Genomic DNA, 26,477 nt, shown 5'->3' on the forward strand with positions numbered 1-26,477 from the left:
GAGTTTTCTCTGTAATGCTAGAAGTTGGCCTGAATTTCCAACATTTCAACATTCCTAATTAAAGGAGGATTGTCTTTATCGGGCTGGCAGATGGTGCTCAGCAGTCTGCTCAAACAGAAACGTGTTTGTGAGGCCTTCTCTGTTGAGATTCATCAGGAGAAGCAAATGCACAAGGCACACCTTCCATGCAAGAAAGTAGATGGGTCCTGAGAGAGGGAGAGAGAGACGCATATACACGAAGACAGAGAGACACACGGAGAGAGAGAGAGACAGAGACAGAGATGGGGTACAGACAGAAAGAGACAGAGGGAGATGGGGTACAGACAGAGAGAGAGAAACAGGGATAAACATAGGACCGATATTACACCTTCAGGGTCTTTCCAACTTGAAGTGCTGCTCTAGTTTATTGCAGGATCCAGTAAAGTGTAGTGGTTAATATCAGGCCAACAGATTTTTTCCTTGAATCCCTATTCTGCAACTTATAGAAGGACAAGGTCTTTAACGTCTCTACACTTCCCTTTTCTGATGCATAAAATGGGGACAATGCAACTCTCCTGGGGGGATATCATCAAGACCGTATGAGGTAATGTATATAAGGAGATCATTTTACACCTGATGTTGACATGGTGTAAGGTCCCGATGAATTAATTCTAAAATGTTAAATAAAAGTTAACTGAGTTTATATCTATTCCAGATATTGGAGATGTAAATTAAATTATTTTTATAGCGTGTTGGCCCCAATATTACTGATTTTGGTAGGATCAGAGATGTAGCTCACCAGATTGTACTGCTAATGTAGCATTAAAATGTTGGTTTCTATCTGGGGTATAACCTTAAATTTTTTTTCTACTAGTTTTATTGAGATATAAATGACACACAGCTCGGTATAAGGTAAGGTGTACAGGATAATGATTTGATTTACATATTTAGGACATAATTATCACAGTAAGTTTAGTGAACATCTATTATCTCATACAGATATGAAATTAAACAAATAGAAAAAATGTTCTTGTGATGAGAACTCTTGGAATTTACTCTGAACAGCTTTCATGTGTAACGTACAGCAGTGGTAATTATATTTATCATGTTGTGCATAGCATCCCTGATATTTATTTATCTTACAACTAGAAGTCTGTAGCTTTTGACTGCCTTTTTCCAATTCCCACGTCCCCTACTCTCTGCCTGTGGTAACCACAAATATGATCTATTTTTCTACGAGTCTGTTTATTTATTTTTGAAGTATGATTGACCTACACTACTATGTTCATTCCTGATAGACAACATAGAGATTTGATATTTCTATATTCTTCAAACTGATCATCATAATAAGTCCAGTTACAATATGCTACCATACAAAGATATTACAGAATTTTGACTATATTTTCCACACTCACATTTTATATCCGTGATTCATTTATTTTGCAATTCAAAGTTTGTACCTCTTAATCTCCCTCACCTATTCCTTTCCTCCCCTCACTTTCTTCCCTTCTGGAAACCACCTGTTTGTTCTCTGTATCTACAACTCCATTTCTGTCTTAGGTATAACTTTAATTTTGGACCTTGGCAGTTAGAGGCTCTGATTTCAAGAAAATTCACTCCATTTTAAAAATACCAATTTCAGGAGTTCCCGTCGTGGCGCAGTGGTTAACGAATCCGACTAGGAACCATGAGGTTGCGGGTTCGATCCCTGCCCTTGCTCAGTGGGTTAACAATCCGGTGTTGCCGTGAGCTGTCGTGTAGGTTGCAGACGCGGCTCGGATCCCGCGTTGCTGTGGCTCTGGCATAGGCTGGTGGCTACAGCTCCGATTCAACCCCTAGCCTGGGAACCTCCATATGCCGCGGGAGCGGCCCAAGAAATAGCAACAATAACAACAAAAAAGACAAAAAAAGACAAAAAAAAAGACAAAAAATAAATAAATAAATAAATAAATAAAAATACCAATTTCAAGGTTAAGTTCTCTAACAGTTTACCTTCTTTCTGATCTTACCATACTGTGACAGGCAAAGTAAATGTTCAAGGAAAAAATAAGGTATAAAATATTGAGGCCATAGATTGGCAGTTGGCCCACGGGTGAGGTGATGGTGTTCTTTACCCCTACTTCTGACATCCTTTCAAGTTCTCAACCATCAATTCATCCTAGAACTTCCAGCTATGGTGTGAGCTGACAATAAATCTTTGCTTCTCAATAGAACCCTCCTGAAGAGCCAAAGATTTCAGCAGGCCATGGAAGTCATCTCCAACTGCAACATTCTAGCTATGTGTGTGGTCAGGGAATCATCTAGGAACTGCCTTCTTAGGACCCTAAATTATGCGACTATAGTCATCTACCTAGGGCTGGCAACACTGAGGCAAATGGAAAATCTGTAGGAGGTAGGGCCTAAGAAGTCTCAGGAGCAATTAAAAATATAAAAGAAATAGGGGACAAAACCACTCTTCCTTCCTCTCCCTCTATCTTTTCTACAAATGGAAAAAAAGTAACTAAATTCATTTCTTTTTTTTAATGTTTCTTTTCTTTCTTTTTTTTTTTGCTTTTTGCTTTTTAGGACCACACCTGTGGCACATGGAAATTCCCAGGCTAGAGGATGAATCGGAGCCACAGTCAAAGCAACACGGGATCCGAGCCATGTCTGCAACCTATATATACCACAGCTCACAGCAACATCGGATCCTTAACCCACTGAGCGAGGCCAGGGATCGAACTCTCAACCTCATGGATCCTAGTCATGTTCGTTAACCACTGAGGCATGAAGGGAACTCCCTAAATTCATTTCTTAAGAAAGGCATTACTAGTGGCACGTGCTGAAAAGGATGTAGAGCAACTGGAACTCTCATTTACTTATGGTAGAGGTACACTTGGGAAAATCATTGAGCAGTTTCTGCTAAAGCTAGACTGCACATACGCTATGACTCAGAAATTCTACCCCAACATTAAGGTACACATATACCCACCAAAAACATGTAACAAAATGTTACCTTTATGCATAACAAATAAAAATGGAAACTCAAATGTTGGTCAACAGTAGAATAAATTGTGGTGTTCATACAATAAACTACTACATGCCAAAAAAAAAATGTATTGCTACATACCACACAACACAACAGATGAATTTCATGAATGTAACATTGAGTGAAGGAAGTCAGACACCAAAGAACACAGACTGTGTGATACATCTTACCTAAAGTTCAAAACCAGGCAAAACGAATTTATGGCATCAGAAGCCAGAAGAGTGACCTCTCTTGGTATAATAATGACTGGAAAGGGGACACAAGGCAGAAGAGGGCTTGGTGACATTTTGTTTCATGACCTGGGTATTTGGTTATATGGGTTATGTGGAGGTCACCCTTTGTGAAAATGCATCAAGTGAAAACTTAGGATTTGTGCACTTTTGTGTATCTCTACGTTATATTTCAATAAAATTTATATAACAAAACAGAACAGTCTCTTGTACAAAGACTAAAAAAGTAGACTATGGTTTGGAGAGGTGCTTTGCTAATTCTGCCAGTTTTCTGAGTAAGAACATTAGAAGCAAGGTCAGCAGATCTGTGTTCCATCAAAGCATTTGAACAAATCACTGTTCCTCTCCTGCCTTCATTTTCATCTTTTGAAAGAGAGAGAGGCTGTCACTAGAGGGGTCCCCAAGATTTCTCTTGGCCCTAATGAAAGCAGAGTGACCTTAGAACTGGCACCCTTTACCACCAAACGTGTCGCTTGCCTAGACTGGATAACGGGAGATCCCAGTTTCTACAGTTTCTTCTTCCTCAAATAGCTTCTTGGGCAGTCTGATGGAAAACTACAGTAGAATAGATCTGGAGAAAAGGATTTTTTCTCTGGTAGCCTGTATCCTGTCAATGTTGGGTTTCATTAAGCAATAATTGTCTAAAGAGAATTTATCCTTAATCCTAATAGAAGTGAGAAGGGTTAAAGCAAGAATTAGAGTTGAAGCTATCAACCTAAAGGCCTTAGTAGGTTGTTCTGAGTGGGGGTCATGCTCTTGAAGCTGCCAAAGGCAACATTTGGAGTTTTGATTGCCTGCTTCATCTGACCTCCCAGTAAACTGGGGTTATCAACCTTCCCTTGGCAACTAAATCTAATGAGAAGGTCTGAAGCGAAATCAAATGCAGATAGTTTAAATGATGTTTTATTTATTATGCTAACCATAGCCTTCACTGGGCCAAAAGCTTTCCTAAACTGGGATCACTGCTTGGGAACTGCATGTCCCCAGGCCCTGCGTGGGAGAGGAGAGAGGCCTGGTTCATCAGATCTCTTACCCAGCCCTTCTTCTCTTACCTTGAGACAACCTAGAAAAGTTATTAGGATGGAAAATGTTTTGCTGAGATTTTTTTTTTGCGTATCATTTCCGAGAAATTTTCCAAAATAGCAAAGGGATGCTGACTTCCCACTAGGACTCAATAGAGTGTAGCAAATCAAACAATTTTCCAAAAGGCATTTTCCTACCACTCATCCGACCACATTTCCCACCCCACAGAGAAGCATTGTGGCTGCAAGCGGAATTAGAGCTGAGATTCTCAGATTGAAGTAGGTACATTTTCACATCTGGGAGGGAGAAAGGAGCAGAGCAAAATCTCAGTCCTATAGATTTTTGAGTGGGGCAGGGGTAGATGACAAAGAAGGACAGAAGTGTAATCAGGAAAGAAACAAATCCACTTACTTCCTGTAACTGAGCAGAGGTGGAGTGGAGATGCCGGTGCCCTGAAGAACGCGGGGAGCCACTTCTTGGGCAACCCGGAGAAGAGTTTCAGATTCGACTCCCAGTGATCCGCGGGTCTCGTCTAATCAGGGAAACGTTATTTTTCATCATTCCTTGCTGAGCTGTGACACATGAAAATAATTACTGAGGTTAGGGATGGAAAATATTTATTAGGTCAGCTCGACCATCCTTTCCACTATGTAGGCCGGCTCCCCGCTGGGCCTGGAAGACAGAGCTATGACAACAACCTGGCTTGTCCCTGTCTCCCAGCACCTGAAAAGCAGGTTACTAGTCCCTTCTTGATCTTTGCTGGGACTATGAATGCTAAGGAGGAGAGAAAAGAAGACAGCAAGATGTACAACAGCAACAGAAAGCCTTGTGTCCCAGCCACTGACCAACTATTAAAATGGGGAGCCATCGGGTTTTCTTCAAAAGGTGGAGATCCAACCCCTCCTTGAAGACTCCACGGCTGTTTATTCATGACAGATGCGCGAGGCCACATTTAAGGTTGGGAAGTTTTCTTCTTGTGGGTTGCATCCTGTGCTCAACGCTTTTCTTGGGTAAGGCCTGGCTCTTCAGAGCTGAAGCTCAGCAGATCCTGGCGAGGGGCCTGCATGCCCCACTGGTTGTTACTGAGCCAAGGAGGAGAGGCCGGTCCCCTCTTGCCCTGCCCCGTGCTTGCCCTGCCCCGTCATGGCGCTCCCCCTGAACCTTCTTCTTTTCTGCTGCTTTTCTTCTGCATGACTTCCAGCTCGCTAACATTGACCCTGTCCTAAAGAGAGCCGGGTAGCACTTGGCAGCCTCAAGATGGTCTCCTCAGAGCCATAGAGACAGGGCTACCCCCGGTGCTAGGCCCCCCAGATAAACGGCCTTCCTTAACCCCCCACCAGCTGCAGTCTGTGCGCCCTTGTTTCAGGCGGAAGTTGAGGGCTGGTTCTCTACAGGACTCAGCGCACAGAGGCACTTAATATGTGTAAAACAGTGCTCTCTGCCGCAACCGCCTCCCTCTATGCGACCCGGGAGTGTGAGGGCCAAGGGGGCTTCCATCCCCTCAGAATCACCTCCCACACCGACCATAGCTCAAAGGCCCCACACAGAATAGGTCTCAGAAAATAGCCCAGAAGAATTGATTCAAATTCCTATCCAAGCCCCAGAACATCTAAAGGGGAAAAATGGGGCAAAACTTGCTATAAAATCAAGGAAGTGACTGAGGAAAAGGGTATAATGATTGAAGATATTCACATTGAGGCTAGGGTTGCTTGTACAGGTGGTGTAGGGTGGGAATAAGCATACACGGAAAGACAAATGATCCATACAGTCTGCTTGTCCACATACAAGAAGGGCCTATACGGGATGTTTTTAAGGTAACTGAAAACCGTCCACAATTCTCCCGGGCAATTTCCTAGGTCTGTGGAGAGGGAGATCTTTTACTAGCATTAGATAGGGCCCTAATATTACCACAAGCTGTTTATATTCTTCACGTCTGCCAGGCAGGAGCAGTGATAATTGAGCCCTCAGCTCTGCACTGAGACGCTGTGTTTAGTGGTGAGTGGGGTTTTACGACAGAGTTTCTCACAGATCTTTGAATATGCTGAATTTTAATTAAGTCTAAGTCGTGTCACTGGCCGCCTCACTCTGTCCACATCCGCTGCCGAAACACCGTTCACCCCAAAGCCTTAAAGTCCTGCCCACGCTTCAGCCAGGAACCGAGCATCGTGTGAGGGAATGTCCTCCCCACAGGGAACGGAGGCCCCGGTGTTTAAGGCTGGGTCGACCTTGACTAAAATGACTCATCAGTTCAAGTTTTAAAAAAGGAGGGGGGGTCTCCTCAGTTATTTTTTAAAAATCCAACTTGTTACTTTCACTCGTTAACTGGATGCTGTGGAGGCATCGCTCCTGAATGATTATTAGAGGGTATTATGATTGCCTAGGGACCTGGAAAAAACGTAAATATGGATAAGATGCCATCAATGATTGGAGACGTGAAATTAAAGGTAACAATTTTAAAGAAAGAGTTTCTCAGACTTAAAAAGTAAAAGCGGGAGTTCCCAGTGGCGCCGCAGAAACCAATCCCACTAGGAACCGAAGAGTTGCGGGTGGGATCCCTGGCCTCGCGCAGTGGGTTAAGGATCCGACATTGCCTTGAGCTTGGTGTAGGTCGCAGAGGCAGCTGGGATCCCGCGTGGCTGTGGCTGTGGCGGCGACCAGCAGCTGCAGCTTCCATTTGACCCTAGCCTGGGAACCCGCACATGCCACCAGTGCAGGCCTAAAAAGCGGAAAAAAAAAAAAAAAAAGTCAAAGTGTAACAGTATTTCAAAGCTTCTTCTACGTTATGTCAAAGCTGAATGTATTTCTTTTAGTTTTAACCTTTGCTATCCCCCCTTCTTTTTTTCCATTGCTCCATATAAGGGACTGTGGAGGGGGACTTGCTGGCCTCATTTCAATATATTGTTCTTATTCATTTTAATATCTATAAACACTTCAATTTTCTTCCCTATTCTACTGGAAAAAATTCAGGCTTTTTACTTTTTCTTTTTGGAAAATAAATTAACCAAAATGTAATATGATATTTAAGTGAAGAGTGCCACTGACATTAAATGGTCCACATGGCATTACATTATGTTTTCCATTTTATTCTATGCATCTTTCTAATACAGGCTAACGCTGGTGTTCATGTAAATTGCTCTGGTTTTATAGAAGAGGATGCTGCATTCTTTTTGAAACCCAGGGCTCTGGTGCAGTAATAGAAAAAAAAGGCAGCAACAAAATAATGGGCACCGGCAATCAAACTATCATTATAGGTACATTATGTGTGGGGTGCTAAATTGGTAGAAGGCCTTTATTTTTAATTTCTGCTCATCTGTTCACCATTATTAAGTGAGCTGAGACACCAGAGGAGATTTAAGAGTGGCAGAGGGTAATTATACACTTTAGGAAAAGATATTTTTCATCATAGGGTTAGAACTGCACCAAGAGAAAAGCCCCTTCACAATTTCATACAGAGCCCCAATGTAAATTTTTGTTTGGACAGGTACATAATTTTCACTTTATATTCAGTTGGACTTTCACATAATGCTATTCCTATTAGATTTTTATAGTAGGGCTGTATATTTTTATAGCTGTTTTTAAAGGGAATTTTTTTTTTTTTTTTTTTTTTTTGCTTTTTAGGGCTGCATATGAAGGTTCCCAGGCTAGGGGTCAAATCGGAGCTACAGTGCTGGTCTATGCCACAGCTCTCGGCAACGCCAGATCCTTAACCTGCTGAGTGAGGCCAGGGATTGAACATGCAACCTCATGGTTCCTAGCTGGATTCGTTTCCGCTGTGCCATGATGGGAACTCCTCTTGAAGGGAATTTTTAATAAGTAATTGTTCATTTTTCACTCTGTAGTTAAAAATAATTCACAGTACAGTTAATGAATTTTCAGTTTTCCAATTATGGTTAGTGTCATTGAGAATGTGAGGATTTTAAACATAACTGGAGAATTTGGTTAACTGGAGTGATTAAGAGCACAAAGTCATGGGAACTATAAAATTTTTTAGTGGTTTTACTGATGTATAATTGACATATAGCAAACTGCATATATTTACATTGCATATGCGAATAGGTTTTGGTATACATATTTGATAAATATAACATAAACATGTAGTGAAACCATCACCACAATCACAATCAAAATAGTGAACATAATTATAAACCCAAACTTTTCTTGTGCCCTTTCCCTTGAATCCCTCCTTTGCCCTTCTCCCTACATTCTGCTCCAGGTAACAACTTATTGGCTGTCAGTACAGATTCGCTTACATTTTCCACAGTTTTACTTAAATTGACTCATATAGTATATACTCCTTTTTGGCTCCATACATTCAGCATCGTAATTTTGAGACACATCCTGTTGTTTCATGTATCAGTAGCTCTTCCTTTTTATTGCTATTCCACTGTATGGATAGATCACAATTTGTATATATCCATTCATCTCCTGATGGGCATTTGGATTGTTTCCAGTCTTTGGCTATTACAAATAAAGATGCTACAGACATTCATGTACAAATCACTATATAGACATAAGCTTTATTTTCCTTAGGGTAAATATAGCCGATTCATATGGTAGAAGGGTGTTTAAATTTTTAAGAAATTGGCAAACTGTTTTCCAGAGTGGTTGTACCATCTTATGTTCGCACCGTGGTCTATGAAAATTCAAATTGCTCCTCATCCTCACCAATACTTGTTATGGTCAGTGTTTTAAATTTTAGACATTTTGTAGGTATATGGTGATAGCTCATTGTGGTTTTAATTCTCATGTCCTTAGTGGCTGATGATGTTGAGCATCTTCTCACATGATTATTTGCCATCCATATATTTTCTTGGGTAAAGTGGCTGTTTGGTACTTTTGACCATTTTAAAAAATAAGGTTGTTTGTTTTCTTACTATTGAGCTTTGAGTGAGTTCTTCATTAAATATTCTGGATAACAAGCCCTTTTTCAGATGTATAATTTGCAAATATTTTCTCCTGAGGTTTGTCTTTTCATTATTTTAATAGTGTCATTCAAAAAGAAGTACTTAATTTTGATGAAGTACTCTTTGTTTTTTATTTCTTTTATGGGTCATGCTTTGGGTGTTGTACCTAAGAAAGCTTTGACTAATTCAGTCCAAAAGATTTTCCCTTATGATATTTTTCTAGAAGTTTTTGTAATTTTACGTTTTACATTTAGTGGTCTGAGGTCCATTTTTAGTTAACTTTTGTATATAGTGTGAAGTATGGAAGGAAATTCATTATTTTACCTATGAATTTTCAAATGTTTCAGCATGATTTGTTGAAAAAATTGTATTTTCTCTGGTGAATTGCCTTTGCACTATGGTTAAAAAAATCAATTGTTTATGTATGTGTACATCTATTTTTGGACCCTTTATTCTGTCTTACTCATCTGTTTATCTTCACACCAATATTGAGTCTTTGAACCCATACACATGGTTTATCTCTTCATTTATTTAGATCGTCTTTAATTTCTCTCAGCAATGTTGTATAGTTTCAGCATGCAGATCTTTCAAATCTGTTGTCAAATTTATTTCTAAGTATTTCATATTTTTGATGTCACTGTAAATAGTACTTGTTTTTAGTTTCAAGTTCTTATTTTCTTATTGCTAACATATAGAAATACAATTGATTTTAACCAACCACTTTGCTGAATTCACTTATCTTAGATCTTCGTAGATTTCTATTGTTTTCTACATAGATAATCATGTCTGTGAATTAAGACAATTTTACTTCTTCCTTTCCAATATATGTATCTATTATTTCTTTTTCTTGTCTAATTGCACTGAATGGAATCTTCAGTACAACGTTGAATAGAAGTGGTGAAATGAATATCCTTGGCTTGTTCCTGATCCTAAGGAGAAGACTTTCAGTTTTTTGCCATTAAGTTTGATGTTAGCTATTGGTTTTTTAAAGATGTCCTTTATCAGATTGAGAAAGTTCTCGTCTATTCCTAGTTTTCTGAAAGTTTTTTTGATCAGGAAAAGATAAGGAATTTTGTTTAATCTCTTTCTGTATTTATTGAGATGATCACATGGTTATTCTTTCTCAGTTTGATTTTCAAATGTGAAAACAGCCTTGATTTCCTGGGATAAATCTCACATGGTCATGAGACATTATCCATTTTATACATTCTTGGCTTTGTTTTGATAAAATTTTCTTTAAAATATAGTGTTACAAAAATAAAATAAAATAAAATATAGTGTTACACAACATACTAAGTGACACAAGTCAGAAAAAGACAAATATCATATGACATCACTTATATGTGGAATCTAACAAAATGACACAAATCAACCTATTTACAAAATAGAAAGAGATTCATAGACTTAGAAAACAAACTTATGGTTATCAAAGGGGAAAGATGGAGGGAGGTGGATAAATTATAAATTTTGGATTAACATATACACGCTACTATATATAAAATAAATAATCAACAAGGACCTGCTGTATAGCACAGGGAACTCTACTCAATATTCCGTAATAACGTACATAGGAAAATTTTTGAAAAAGAATGAGTATATGTATAATTGAATAACTGCTGTACACTTGAAATTAATACAACATTGTAAATCAAGTATACCCTAATATAAAATAAGAATTAAATTTAAAAAATTATACAAACAACTCTCCATAAAACAGGAGTCAACAAATAAAAGCTGTCTAGGAGTTCCTGTTGTGGCTCAGTGGTAATGAGCTCAACTAGTATCCATGAGGATGCAGGTTCGATCCCTGGCCTGGCTCAGTGAGTTAAGGATCTGGTATTGCTGTGAGCTGTGGTGTAGGTCGCAGATGCAGCTTGGATCTAGCATTGCTTTGGCTGTGGTGTAGGCTGGCAGCTGCAGCTTCCATTCAACTTCTAGCCTGGGAACTTCCATAAGCTACAAGTGCAGCCCTAAAAACCAAAAAAGAACCCACCAAAAAAAAAAACCCACCAAAAAACCCCAAAGCTGCCCAACTGTCTTGGTAAATAAAGCTTTACTGGAACGTATTCATTTATTCATTGTCTATGGCTGTTTTATGGTATAATAGCAGAGTTGAGTGTTTTCAACAGAAATGATGTGGCACATAAAGGCTGAAATATCACTACCTGCTCCTTTATGAAAAAGTCTGCCAAGCCCTAGTCTAAAGGTATCTATGTACTACATGAAAAAGGACTAAAAGAACATGGCAAAATAAAGTTGATTTATTATGGTAATAAAATAAAATAAAATACATTGTTACAGCACAGAGGATTTTTAGAGCAATGAAACAACTCTGTGTAATACTCTAATGTTGCACACATGTCATTATACATTTGTCCAAACTCACAAAATATAAAAACTATGGACTCTGGCTGATAATATCATGTCAATGTAGACTCTTCAATAGCAAATACACCACTCTGGTGGGGCATGTTGATAGTGGGGGAAGCTATGCAGGCACAGGAGCAGAGAGTATAGGATTATCTCTGTATCTTCCACTCAATTTTACTGTGAACCTAAAACTGCCCTAAAAAACAAACTCTATTAAAAAAAAAAAAATTCTGGAGATGAATAGGGATAGATAGTTGTGCAATACCATGAATTTACTTAATACCATTGAATTGTATATGTACTTAAAAGTGGTTAAAATGCTACTTTTTTTTTGGCCATGCCTGAAGCATGTGGAAGTTCCCAGGGCAGGGATTAACCCCGTACTACAGCAGTGACAATGCTGGATTCTTAACCACTAGGCCACCTGGGAATTTGAAAATGCAAAATTTTATATTATATATATTTTACCACAATAAAAATTATCATGAAGTGTTTCATGCATACCAAAGAACATGCCATATATCAGGTAAAGATAAAAATGAACACCCTATATACCCACCACCACGTTACGAAAGCAATCATTATACATAAGTCCTGGGCGCTCCTCTAAATGATGGCCTCTTCTTCCCAAGGATAACCATTCTTCTGATTTTGCATTTATCATTTTTATGCTTTTCAATCTTGATATCCCTAAATAAGGTATTGATTATTGTATGTTTCTAAACTTTATATAAATGATATTTGGTATGTATTCTGCAAGGCTTCTTCTTACTCAAAGCTATGATTTTAGATTTATCCACATCGACCCATGTAGCTGTAGTTCATTCACTTTCATTATCTTTGGAATACATTAAGCAAATAGATGACATTTTACTTATCAAAAAATAAGTGTCATTTTAAATAATGTGATGTTATTTTACTAAAATACAGTATCTAAAACGAAATCCATACCCTGTTTAACTGTCGCATGGTTTGGAACACAAAAATCTAGAGGATCCATAGAATTTTTCAAAAGAAAAATTTCTTTTAAAATAAAGGCTAATGTTGAACTCCTATAACACTTATTATTCATACTATGTGCTTTAAGTAATTGTAATTGTGTATGTGTTCTTTTTCTTTTTTACTTTTTTGGGGGATAACTATTATTTTAAAAGGATTATAAACTTTTTCTATAAAAAAGTTTATATTTTTCTAATGCTAACTTATAGAAAGGTGCAGAATAGTGTAAGAGATTCCTATATACTCTTTATCCAGATTTGGCAATTGTTTGCTCCATTTATCTCATTTCCTCTTTTCCCCTCCACCTCCCCATAAGGGTATGTACATCATGTCGTGTTTGTATTATTTTTCAATTACAGAATTTATTTAGTATTGCTTATAACTCCAATTAAATGATACATCTTTCAGAAGGAGTTGCATTTAACCTCGCTTTTGTGTTTCTCTCAGCACCTAGCACAGAGCGTGGCTATCAGGGCCCAGAATCTCACCAGGAGATGCTCAATAAAGACACTCATTGACTGAGATGAAATGCTTGAATAAGTTAACTTCTGCTTTTCAGTGGCCCTCTACCTCGATAATTTCAAGACTGGACTTTTGAGAGTAATGAGAAGAGAATAAAAAATTACGCTTTTCTATCTTTTCCACCTCCATGTCTTTTGTCTCCAAGCATGAAATTAGCCAGGGGAGAAAGAATGGAGGGGCTGAAATCAGAGATGGGGTCAGGTGAAGTGGGTTCTAGGAAGGGCTGACACTGAGTGCACTCATATCTTGAGATTGAGGTCACATGTAGAGAACCCAGGCCTTACATAGGAACATTAGTGGGGCATGTGCAATGTTAGATCACTGCTGTTAGTTTAAGTCTATTGAATTCACACTCACGCTTAAGAAGTAACAGTCAAGAATTGACGGCATCTAAAAATCATTCCTTTCTTGGGTACTAAATAAGAGTCTAGACGTCTGGAAGAGGTAGGATATCTTATGTACTGTGCAATCATACTTTTATAAGATTATACTACTTCTGTTCTTTTGTTCCTATTCATAGGTGGATATAATTTTTATTTATTTTTTAAATGATTTTTATTTTTTCCATTATAGCTGATTAACAGTGTTCTGTCAATTTTCTACTTGGATATAATTTTTATATTCATAAACTCATAAAAATGGAAGAAGAGAAAAAGACTGGAAGCATATAATATGAATTATGAATACAACCGATGGAATTAAGAATGGGTAATTTGGGTTTCTTCCTGTGATCTTAATTTTCTATAATAAATATCTGTTGCTTTAATTAAAAAATTTTTTTTAAAAAATTTAAAAACCCTGTTACACGTTACTAATGGTCATAATGATAACTACATCAAGTAGCTAAGTCCTTGGCTAGCTTACCTGCTAGAACCCATCAGTTCCCACTTTACACTGTTCAGTTTGCTTCCCAGAAATCCCTAGTGAATGACCAAGTTTTGCCCCATCTGGAGATAAAGTAAAATTGTAGTTTGGAGTATGGTGTTAGCTGTGGCATAAGTCGCAGACACGGCTCAGATCTGGTGTTGCTGTGGCTGTAGTGTATGCTGGCGGCTACAGCTCTGATTTGACCTCTAGCCTGGGAACTTCCATATGCCACAGGTTCAGCCCTAAAAAAAAAAAATTTAAAAAAAATTACCTAATTCCCTTTACAGAAGTAAAAGTCCACGGAAAAAAAGTAAACCAACCTGAGTTCATTGCCTAGAATATAAAACCTCTAAAGCAAAAACAGGAAAGTAGTCAGCCAGGATCACGAGACTATCTGGAAAAGCAGTGAGGCAGAGGTGCTACCTTTGGTCAGAGTTACATCAGCCAAAGCCAGAAGGGACAGCATGAGTGACTGGGGGTGCTGTGATCCCCAATCTGTCAGTTAAAAACTGTTAACTCTGCCCTGATTCGGAATAAATTTTCCCCAAAGTAAGACAATATTGCCTGTCTTTCCTAAGGATGGCAGAAATTCTGGCATTACCCAGAAATGCTGGTGTCCAATGGCACTGAGGAATAGTGATGATTCATGGAGGTTTGTTAATAGTCACCATATTTTTCTTATACACAACTTTTAAAAAAGTGAATACCAGAAAGTGTGCCCTCAATTATAATAAGCATCATTTATTCTTTTACAATTCAAAAGGTTTTTCAGATCTTAACAGTTACTAAAAGTCATTACAGTGTGCAGAAAATCTAAGAAAGTGAATTATAGGATGCTAGACTGAAATCTGGCTGCAGTCCGGTTAGCATTAAAATACTTCCTTGCATTTGTACAATAATATTTCCTTAAAATGTGATTATGAAGCATAATAAATATAAAATATACAACATATATGAATGGCTAAAATAATAATAAACAAAAACACCTCAGCATCCATTATCAATATTTTGAAATCCTGTGTAGCTTTCCCAAATTGCATTCCCCTTTATCTCTCCTGAATTTTGTGTATAGGATTCCCTCAAGTCTTATCATATAGGTGTGTACCAAATATTATACTGTTTGCTTGCATGGTTTTGAACTTTATGTAAATTGAATCATGATGTATTTTTTAAATTTACATTAAATTTGTGATGTTCAGCTGTGCTGATACACAGTAATTCCCCCTTATCCACAGGGATAAGACCAAGACCCCCAGTGAATGCCCTGAAACCTAGGATAGTACTGACCCTGGTATTTGCTATATTTTGTCCTAACGCACATATCCCTGATAAAGCTTATAAATTAGGCACAGCAAGACAGTAACAACAATAACTAGCAGTAAAATAGACAATTATAACAATATACTATACTACACTGAAAGTTATGTGAATGTGGTCCCTCTCAGAATACTTTATCGTACAAATTTAATGCCTTTTCCGTCTTAAACTAAGCACTTACCAAGCACTGTGGCTGTAACCTCTGCAGTCTGAGTTGTGACAGCAAAACTAGCACTAACTCCTTTTTCTTTCCTCACAATTTCATGGATAGAAGATTCGTTCTTACCGTAGGTCTTAGCAACCTCAGCATACAATTTTTCTTTCCTAAGTTGAGCGTGTTCACCTCTTCACTTCAAGGAAGCACTTTGTGGCTGGCTTCTCTTTGGCTGGTAGAATTGCTAGCGTCACAACTCTTGTGCTTTGGGGCCATTATTGCTAAACTAAAACGAGGGCGACTTGAACAGAGACACAGTAATACCGCTACAGAAGACGTGAGATCTGATAACCCGGACCGACTGCGACTAAATGACTAACAGGCTGGATATGCGAGGTGATTCTCGCCCCAGGGCAGGACCTCGCGAGATTTCACAGTGCTCCTGGGCAGCATGCGGTTTGAAAATTACGAATTGCATATTCCTGGAATTTCCCATTTAATATTTTTGAACCAAGGAAAACAAAATGGCAGAGAAGAGGGTAACTATTGCAGTTAGCTGAAGTTCATTCACTTTTCACTGCTATAGACTACTTCATTATTAAATATACCATACAAGGCAGACTGGAAATAAAAGACCTATTTAAAAAAATTTATTAATACTTCTCTATTGTATCCAAGTTAGAATGCCTCAAAAGTCTCAACCATGGAGAAAGAGTGCAGGGTATGTGGCTAAGAACCTCTTCCAAGACCCAAACCTTGGCTTTGACAGTATAAATTTAGACTGGTTACTTAACCTCCCTGAGCCTCAGTTTCCTCATATATCATGGAGATAACCATTGTACCTATCATGAGATAGACGGGGGTTTTGGCGTTCCTTTTTTTTTTTTTTTTTTTTTTTAGGGCAGCACCCATGGCATATGGAAGTTCCCAGGTTAGGGGTCAAATTGGAGCTACAGCTGCTGGCCTACACCGCAGCCACAGCAACTCAGGATCTGAGCCGGGTCTGCATCCTACACCTCAGCTCATGGCAACGCTGGATCCCCAACTCACTGAGCGAGGGTAGGGATCAAACCTGCATCGTCATGGATGCTAGTCGGATTCATTTCCCCTGCACTACAATGGGAATTTCTGTTATGACTAAATGAGTTAATACATGTATAAAGTGTTTGGAACAGTGCCTGGCTCATATTTAAGTGCTCAATAAACATTGCCCACTATCAGAGGCAGAGATTTGGAATAATGTCTAGATGTTTCTGCAGATTAAGGGTATATGAGAAGGTATTTTCAAGAGTTTTCAATTAATGAGCTAATGAGAAAAGCACTATTCCTTATACTCCTGAAGGAAAGCTGACAAGTCTTGTCTCTTCCTTGTACCATCTGTATCACTAAAGATAATGCAAAATGGACCAAAAAAGAAAAAGAGGAAAGGAGGAGCTTCAAGGAAAATTATTTTACTTGAGGGGTCTGGCCCTTCAAGAGGAGAAATGAATATCTCTTATCTATATTGTAATCATAGATTTTATGTAAAAAGTCTATCAATACAAATTTATGATGTTCCTTAGAGAAATTTTATCATCGTGAAGACTTCTAAGTGAATTGAGAGCTCAATGACTAATCGGAGAATAAATCTTCATCTTATGGAATAAGGCAAATTTACTACTAAAAACCACAATTATCTTCACCCTTAACCTGGAGAAGAAACAAACAGAGGGAGGGGGACAAAGTAACTTTTGACTACAGGAAACATTTGTGTGACATTTGTGAGGAAAAATGAATGTAGCTTAGCCATTCCACAAATGGAAAATCAAAATTAGGATTTTGAAAGGAGGCTCCCTTATTTATTACGAGTTATAATTTTATGTTGAATGCAGAAATAAGCTTCCCAAGTAAATATTCATCTTTATTTTAAGCTCTGTTATTCTTGCTGTTAAATAGAAGACGATAGAACAGAAGTGATCTCACACGGTGGTCATGATTTAGTATATTGTGTTACTAAACAGCGAGAGACTGTGAGTGACATGATTCCAGAGAACTGCCTGATTTGGCCCTACTGTAGCTGTAGGTTTAGTGGAGTGCTTGATGCAGCTGTACATGAATGATGCTCAGTGAATAACAGTAGAATAAATAAACAAACAAATTCCTATGTCACCTTGAAACAATAATGGTCTCAAATACTTAATTGCTCCAGCAAAATACATTGCAGTGCTCGTCAGTTAGTGGTTCTTATTGCTAAGAAATTCATTTTGGGGCAGTTTCCATTGTGGCTCAGTGGGTTAAGGACCCAATGTTTTCTCTTTGAGGATGCGGGTTTAATCCCTGGCCTTGCTCAGTAAGTTAAGGATCCAGCTTAACCCACTGCTGCAGCGTAGTTCATAGATGTGGTTTGGATCCTGTGTTGCCATGGCTGTGGTGTAGGTCCCAGATGTAGCTCCAATTTGAGCCCTCACCTGGGAACTTCCATATGCTGCAGGTGCAGTTGTATAAAATTTTAAAAAGGAAAAGAAATTCATTTTTGCACCACACTCAGACACCAATTCTACATTCTAAATCAGTGGTTCTCAACTGTTTCAAAGACAAAGGCCAGGTTTTATTTTACTTTATTTCTGTCTTTTTAGGGCTGCACTCTCGGCATATGGAGGTTCCCACACCAAGGATGGAATCAGAGCTGTAGCCGCTGGCCTATGCTATAGCCAAAGCAATGCCAGATCTGTGCTGCGCATCTGAGACCTACACCACCACTCACGGCAACACCTGATCCTCAACCCAGTGAGCAAGGCCAGGAATCGAACCTGCGTCCTCATGGATACTAGTCAGATTCTTTTCTGCTGAGCCACAATGGGAACTTAAAGCCAGCTTTTAGTGGCAAACATTTCATGTCAGAAAAAAAAAAAAAATCACCAGAGTTCCCTGGTGGCCTAGAGGTTACGGACCTGGCATTGTCACTGCTGCGACTTGGGTCACTGCTGTGGCATAGGTTTGATCCCTGGCCTGGGAAATTCTGCATGCCACAGGCATGGCCAAAAGAAAATCATCACTACGCATTTTGTATTTAGTATTTAATAAAATAAATTGGAGGATCCCTCTAAACAATTCAGTGGCAATCTCCCTCTCTGTCCTTTCCACCAGGTCCAAAGTCCACAAATTGAAAATCAAAGTTCTAGATTCTGTTTTTGCATTCTGAAGAGCAAGAAGAAAAGACTGCTCTGTATCTTCTTCCTAAAAAGATCTTTACTATGATATCTAATCACAGCATCAGTCACCCTTGAGCTTTTAAAAAATTTAGCAAAAATAAATCCCTTGAATTTTGCCTCTCTGGCCTTGTTTTTACAGTATTTTTATTTTTCATAGTCTTTTCTGAACCTTCTCCAATATTTCCACATTTTCAAGCTGTAGAACCCACAAGTGGTCACAGCATTCTGGTAGCACACATTTAATAAGCATAACAGAGTGACAGGCTTCTTAGAGATATGCACTTTTAACTATAGGAAACAGCAAATAAAAACCCAAGGCAAGGAATAAATATCACTGAAGAGTTTTAGCCTAGGATGTTTAGTGAAAAAGATATCACAATATAATCCATAAACTTACTGTGTTTTTTGGACCTTATCTCTCCCATACTGGTGTTATTCTGCTGTGTAACGGGATACACAGTTCATGTCTCTAACCCATAAAAATGCAGGAATGAGTCCCATATGTACCTTTGCCTAGTCTTTATGATGTAGACGCTGATTAGCCTCCAGGCCACACAAGTTGAGTTAACGTGTCTTTCCAAACAATTCTGTTATATTTCATTGCTCGGACTTCTGTTGGCAGGCTGATGAAACGAACAGTTGTTGTTCTCTTGACTTCCTCAATCCAACTACAGTATCTCGGAGTATGTTCCTGGGACTTAAATATTACTTCCATGCTCAGCCTTTTAAAGTATTAAAAGCACAAGTCACATCCTTTTTATTAGTACAAGTGGGAATTATGAGCTAACCAGAGAACTCCCCAATCTAGAGTTGGCTGCAAGTTGCTGTGGTAATTTATCTAAATCTTAGGGCCACTGCATTGTGGACGAAGTGGGGCGTGTATGATCCTGGGTTTTCATTTGCATTAAGGCTGGGAGCCCCAGAGGACAGACATGCTAATCCCAAGCTAGCGGCTTCCTCAGTTGGTTTTCTTTCTACCCATGATTTCTCTGATTCAATCTGGGTTTAATAGAAAGAGCAACAAACTTGAATCACGGGATGCATTCATTTCTGGCTTTCCCCCTTATCATCTGTGTAGTTTTGGGCCAAGTCACTACTCCTCTGAGCTTGTTTTCTCTCCTCTAACATAGGAATAATGGTGTTTGCCATACGTGTTATTTCAAGGATCAAATGGGACAGTTTCAAGGATATGCTGGGTAAACTATCAGGTGGAATAAAAATGTAAGGTATGACTATAGTGATCCTAAGAAGCATCTCGTAGTCTAATGATTTATGTGTGATTTTATCTTCCAGTGATTCCATAAAGGAGTTGGCAGAGGATGCCCAGTGGGCCAAGTCCAACCCATGGCCTGTTTTTGAACAGTCCATGAGCTGAGAGTTGCTTTTACATTTTTCAAGAGTTGTAAAAATAAAGCAAAACAAAAGCAAGATGAAGCAGCAACAGCAGCAGCAGCAGTGACAGAGACCATATGTCATCCACAAAACCTAAAATAATTTACTAATGGGCCGTTTGCAAAAAGTTTGCCAACCCCTAAGATAGTAGAAATATCACTTTATACCCACAGTGTCCCTGCCAAATTCCAAACATAACCCCCTCTCCTGCTGCTTCCACTTCATCTCTTGCTTCAGTATCTCTCCCAGTTCTATACTGAAGGATATCTATCTATGGCTACAGACAGTCTATTATTTTTTTATTGATAGGTGGTTTGGCAGCCAAACCATGGACTCATATCTATGGACTCAAATTGAGCTGTGGGCACAAATTATTTTAGAAAAGACCAAAGGATTTCACATTTCGTAGTTTTGCTCCCACTCCCCCTCAACCAATAATCTGCTGCAAATAGAATTATCTCATCTCTCTTTTTCTCCTATCACCACAATCTTCAAAACCTCTTAATCCATATTGATATGGGTGGCAAAGAGCCTCTGACATAATTAAATTGAACCATATGGATTCTGGATCAAGATTAAGAAAAAAATTAAAGTGTTTATTGTGTTGAAATTTCTTATGCCAATTTTCTGCTAAAAAGGAAGATTCAAAAGGTCAGGGATTTTGCAGCACAGACTTAGTGGTATATTAGTTACAGTAATTCAGCCTGAAAATTCCAGCAGAAATAAATACAATGGAATGCCATGAATTACAAAAGAGACCACAACTTTAATCAGCTCATGGGAAAAGAAAAACATGCATTTGCCTATTGACAGTTGATAAACTGAATCCTGAAGCTTGTTTGGAGGCGGAGGAACACCAAGAGCTGTTATGTTGAAGCAAACATTTTGAGCTTCCATTTTTTCCCCTTGCTGGTTGTGATCTAAAGATACAGATAGAACCCTATCTGCATTGTTCTTGGAATTATTCATTATACTCATGCAGTGAGTGTTCTCGGTGTCAGACAATACACCAAAGCATGGGAACCAGTATGGTTAAATGATAGGTAACAGAATGAGAGAAACTTTATGCACTATTTTGTTCTAATTTCAGATGCAACGTTATAAACCATAACACAAAATTGTGCACTCTGATGTCACAAATCTTATCCACACCAATATGTGGTAGACAATTCACAGTTAAGGAGAATACTACAGAAGACATATATTTGCTGAAAAAGTTTTACTTTTAAGAATCTTAGAGGACTTCCCGTCGTGGTGCAGTGGTTAATGAATCCAACTAGGAACCATGAGGTGGCGGGTTCAATCCCTGGCCTTGCTCAGTGGGTTAAGGATACGGCATTGCTGAGAGCTTCGGTGTAGGTTGCAGACGCAGCTCAGATCCTGCGTTGCTGTGGCTCTGGCATAGGCCAGTGGCTACAGCTCCAATTAGACCCCTATCCTGGGAAACTCCATATGCCGTGGAAGCGGCCCTAGAAAAGACAAAAAAAAAAAAAAAGAATCTTATAGAATTCTTGGAGTTCCCATTGTGGCACAGCGGAAATGAATCTAACTAGAAACTATGAGGACGTAGGTTAGGGATCTGGTGTTGCCATAAGCTCTGGTGTAGGTCACAAATGCAGCTTAGATCCTGTGTTGCTGTGGATGCGGCAGGCCAGGAGCTACAGCTCCCATTCAATCCCTAGCCTGGGAACCTCCATATGCCTCGGGTGTGGCCCTAAAAAGACCAAAAAAAAAAAAAAAGAAATCATAGAATTCTTGGGTTTTTATTGAAACCCAGTATCCAGATTTCATATGAATTTTGACCAATAAGAATAAAGCCTGAATTTATAAATCCTTTAGCTCCTTCTTTTCTTTTTTCTTTTTAGGGATAAACCTGCAGCTTATGAATGTTCCCAGACTAGGGGTGGAATCAGAGCCATGTCTTTGACCTACACCACAGCTTGCAGCAATGCCAGATCCTTAACCCATTGAATGAGGCCAGTGATGGAACCTGCACCCTCATGGACACTGTGTAGGGTTCTTAACCTGCTGAACCACAACAAGAACTTCACAGATCCTTTAGTTTCTTAAGATTAATTAACAATACTAAAGAAAAGTGATTCCACAATTTATATAGAAAATAAATATGTGGTAATAGTCAAGAAAATTTCTGAAGGAGTTTCCATTGTGGCTCAATGGAAACAAACCCAACTAGTATCCATGAGGATACAGGTTCAATCTCTAGCCTTTCTCAGTGGGTTAAGGATCTGGCGTTGCTGTGAGCTGTGATGTAAGTCACAGACATGGCTTGCATCCCTTGTTGCTGTGGCTGTGGTGTAGGTGGGCAGCTGCATCTGCAGCTCCAATTCAACCCCTGTCTAGCCTGGGAACTTCCATATGCTGCAGGTATGGCCATGAAAAAGCAAGAAAAAAGAAAAAAAAAGAAAATTTCTGATGAAAATAATGATGTAAAAAGCCTCCTTCCACAGGGCAAAATATACTTTAAAGCTGTAGTAATCAAGAGGGTGAGGCATCAATACAGGAACAGGGAGATAGATAACTCGCTGAAAGAGAATAATCTAGAACAATACTACAGACTATGCAAGAATCTACTCTGAAAAAAAGTGATATTTCAGATTGGTAAATTGTTTGTAGTCAAATGATAGACTATCATGAAAAAATGTTTGACCAAATATGAAACATATATGTCATGTATACTTTTCTAATTTATAGAAATAAATTATACAAAATTATATTTACACTTTTTTAAATAACACTTGAATGGTATGACCAATGCCCAAAAGCCATAAGGGGAATGATGAAAAACATTTGATAACATAAAAGTTCTAAATTGTTTTATGGACAAAGTGCCATAAATAAAGCAGAAGGACAAACAATAAACAAGAACACTAAAACATGTTCAACAAGGCAGTATTTTCCTGACTATATAAAGATCTCTTACATATCAACTAGAAAAAAAAAAAAAAGATGAACACTATGGTAGAAACAATGGACAAAAACATGAATAAGTAAGTCACAAAAGACCTATAAATATATGAAAAGATAATCAATTTCACTGAGAATTAAAGAAATAGAAATTGGCAACAGTGAAAAAAAAATTTCTTGAAGGCACTTTGGCAATATGTATTTAAATTTGATCCAGAAATTTTACTCCTAGAAATTTAACCTAAGGAAATTAGACAAATGCGCAATGAAATATATTTGCACATGGTAATAACAAAAACAGGGGAAAAAGTAATAATTCATAAGTGGCTACCTAAACTATACAGCACAATCATTTAAGAGAACGATAGAGAGTTTTTATATAGGAAGAAGGAATATCTGAAATTATGTTCATTTATATTAACACTGGTTATTTCTATGCAGTACAATTTTTTTTTACTTTTTTCTTTTCAACCACCTGATTACTTGATTAAAACATTAATACACATGAATCACTTAACAACAAAACAAAATCTATATGAATGCTCATAGAAATATACCTATGATTTTTTAGGTGATAAAGGCAGGTTACAGAACAGTATTGTGATCCCATTCAAGTAAAAGAATAGAAGGCTACAAACAAAAAGAAAAGAAGAGAGAAGAGAGTGACCAGAAGAAGACACTTCTGATTAATAAACTGATATTTCAGATTAGTAAATTATTGGGAGTCAAATGATAGACTGTAGTGAAAAAATGTTTGACCAGAAGGTTTGCTGTCACTGTCTTTGAGAGGGGAGATTGTAGCTAAGGATTGAATGGGAGCTATAGCTGCTAGCCTATACCACAGCCACAGCAATACTAGATCTGAGCCTCATCTCTGCTGTCCACCACAGTTCATAGCAATGCCGGATCCTTATCCCACTGAGTAGGGCCAGGGATGGAACCCACATCCTCATGGATACTAGTCAGATCCCTTACTGCTGCACCACAACAGGAACCCCATCCTTCTTTTTCGTAGTTTGAAATCTGTCTGCTTGTTGTAATAGTAAAAAAAATAGAAACACTATTTTTCAATTTTAAAATAGTAAGTATTTTAACCTAAAATGAAGACAACTATCAAGATGTTTAGCACACAGTAGGTCTTCATTAACTGTTCTGGTCTGTTTAACTGTTTAGACGAGATACCCTTAAAAGCAAACATTAATCATCAGGAGAGCTCAGGCTTCACTTCTCTCTCATTTCTTTCTGTTTACCTCTCAATTGTGAAGTGGGGGATGGTACTATGAGCTAAACTATTGCGTAGCTGCAAACACTGAGAAAATAATTTTTTTTTTTTTTGTCTTTTTTGCCATTTCTTGGGCCGCTCCCGCGGCATATGGAGGTTCCCAGGCTAGGGGTCTAATTGGAGCTGTAGTTGCTGGCCTACGCCAGAGTCACAGCAACACAGGATCCAAGCCATGTCTGCGACCTACACCACAGCTCACGACAACGCCGGATCCTTAATCCACTGAGCAAGGCCAGGGATTGAACCCGCAACCTCATGGTCCCTAGTCGGATTTGTTAACCACTGAGCCATGACGGGAACTCCGAGAAAATAAATTTTTGTAAATATAAAGTTTTACCTAGTTTCTTCTGTAAATGAATAACAATTGTAAAATTAATAAATGACAAACTTTCTCATTATATACTGCTGCTGTCCAGGGCCTTCCAGTAACTCAGGCCAAATTTCCATTATTTTAAATGGGAAACATCTTCAGAAAAGACTGAAATTTTGGCCTAAGAATCATTTTTCAACATGTTCCTTGTTGGGTAAATTACTTTGTGAAAGAATTAATAATTGGCTCCATGTCTGGAGTCCTGAAAGGGCTGTATATAGCCTGCAGTGAAATCTACAATGCTAATGCTTATTTAGGCAGTTAATAAAACATACATGCTTATTATCCAATAGCCCATTAGTGCTCCTTTAGAGAGCACAAACCACCACTGTTGCTTTTGAATCTGCGGAGGCCCACACCATAAATATGTTTTGTTTCCATATAGAACAAGTGAGTTTTGAATTGTAGTAGAGTGTCATTTAAATGTCCTCCCAGGCTATTCCAAAAATGGACATCTGGCTAAAAGGAGTAAGAGTTTCTCTGTTCTACTATGTAAATATAGATATTGGCATCTCTCTGACACGGCAAACGAGATGCCAAACAGCACATTAAATGGTATCACAGAGTCTGTACTATGGAAACTGTGTCCAGTTGGTGACTCTCTGTGGCCACAAAATTTATAACTGACCTGATCACATTTGAAACCGTGAATTTTATTTTGGTTCAATATCAGAATATAGTCTCTCTAACCACATTACCAATAATTAAATACCTCTTTGTTTAAGGTGTCCTTTTTTGAAGCCCTACCCTCTCTCCAATTGGAAAGTGCTGTCATGAGCCGAGGCAGCTCATTCCCTGCCTGTGCAATATTTCCTCACCATGCTTGGGGGTGGGGACATTGAGAAGGTGGTGTGTTTTCTGTTTCTGTCCCTAAAAATAAGTGCAAGCAACAGCAACTCTGGACTCCTTTTGGATTTACTGGTGTTACTCAATGATAGAGGAAAAAAAGAAATAGACTCAATCTCCGTTTCCTTAGGACATGGAAGTTGGGTCTGTGAGTAGAAACAAATGGAAAATGAACATGTACACTGGAGGGATTTCAGAACATCCTATTGGGACAGAGAAGACACACAAATGAACCAAGGCCACAAGAATAATCTTTGTCATACTGTATGGTTCTACTTACATGAAGTACCTACAGTAGTCAATCCACGTGGTTGCCCAGGGCTGGGGGCATGAGGGGGTGGGGAATTAGTGTGTAATGAATGTACTTGATGCCACAGAATGGTACACTTAAAAATGGCTAAAATGGTAATTTTTGTTATGTCTATGTTACCACAATAAAAAAATTAAAAACCAAAAAAAAAAATCACACAAATAAAAATAAAATAAAGAAGTAATGACTAGTCTAAAAAAGAATAATCTTTGTCAAGTAAGTTAAGAGGAAGAAGATGAAGAAGAAAATGAGGAGGAGGAGGAAGAGAAGAAAGAGAAGAGGAGGAAGAAGGAGGAGGAGGAAGAGGAGGAGTAGAAGGGGAGGAGGAGGAGAAGGGGAGGAGGAGGAGAAGGGGAGGAGGAGAAAGGGGAGAAGAAAAAATAAGAAAAAGGAGAAAGAGGGGGAAGCTTCAGGTAAGGCCAAATATTCAAACTCTGTCAGGCCCCAGAATTCAGATGTCTGAAAGAAAGTTTGACATCTCATCACCAAGGGCAAGAAAATGATGTTTCTGGAAAAATTCATAGTAGAAAGCATGTTTCAAAACTCTTTACCCAAGCCTTTTTTGGCAGCTGGGGAATCATGCTTATATGTTATGTAGTAGAGTTTCTTCAGGGCTGTCCCTCTTGATTTTGTGTGTTAAGAGACTGGGCGACTGTAATCTCAGGTTTTAAACTCTGCCTTTCAGAATTGATTTTGTTGCTTAGCCAACTCCTCCATTCCTGGTCTGAGCCCCTGCTATGTGACAGCCCTGGTGTTAACTGCTAGTGT

The 26,477-nt window shown here is 38.6% G+C and overlaps 1 protein-coding gene across 1 annotated transcript in view; it reads right to left on the minus strand.

Moving 5' to 3' along the window:
* Positions 1–26,477, minus strand: part of FTCDNL1 (formiminotransferase cyclodeaminase N-terminal like) — a 387,434-nt gene that overhangs the window by 76,484 nt on the left and 284,473 nt on the right. The window contains exon 11 of the transcript XR_014830075.1: positions 4,672–4,832. The gene's annotated coding sequence lies outside the window, so the exon portion shown is untranslated. The remainder of the gene's footprint in view (positions 1–4,671; positions 4,833–26,477) is intronic.

Source organism: Sus scrofa, chromosome 15 (genome assembly GCF_054392235.1).
Source record: "Sus scrofa isolate SSC_HxYL_T2T_F1_AM1 chromosome 15, Sscrofa_HxYL_maternal_Yorkshire_Landrace_v2.0, whole genome shotgun sequence".
Classification (NCBI taxonomy): Eukaryota; Metazoa; Chordata; class Mammalia; order Artiodactyla; family Suidae; genus Sus; species Sus scrofa.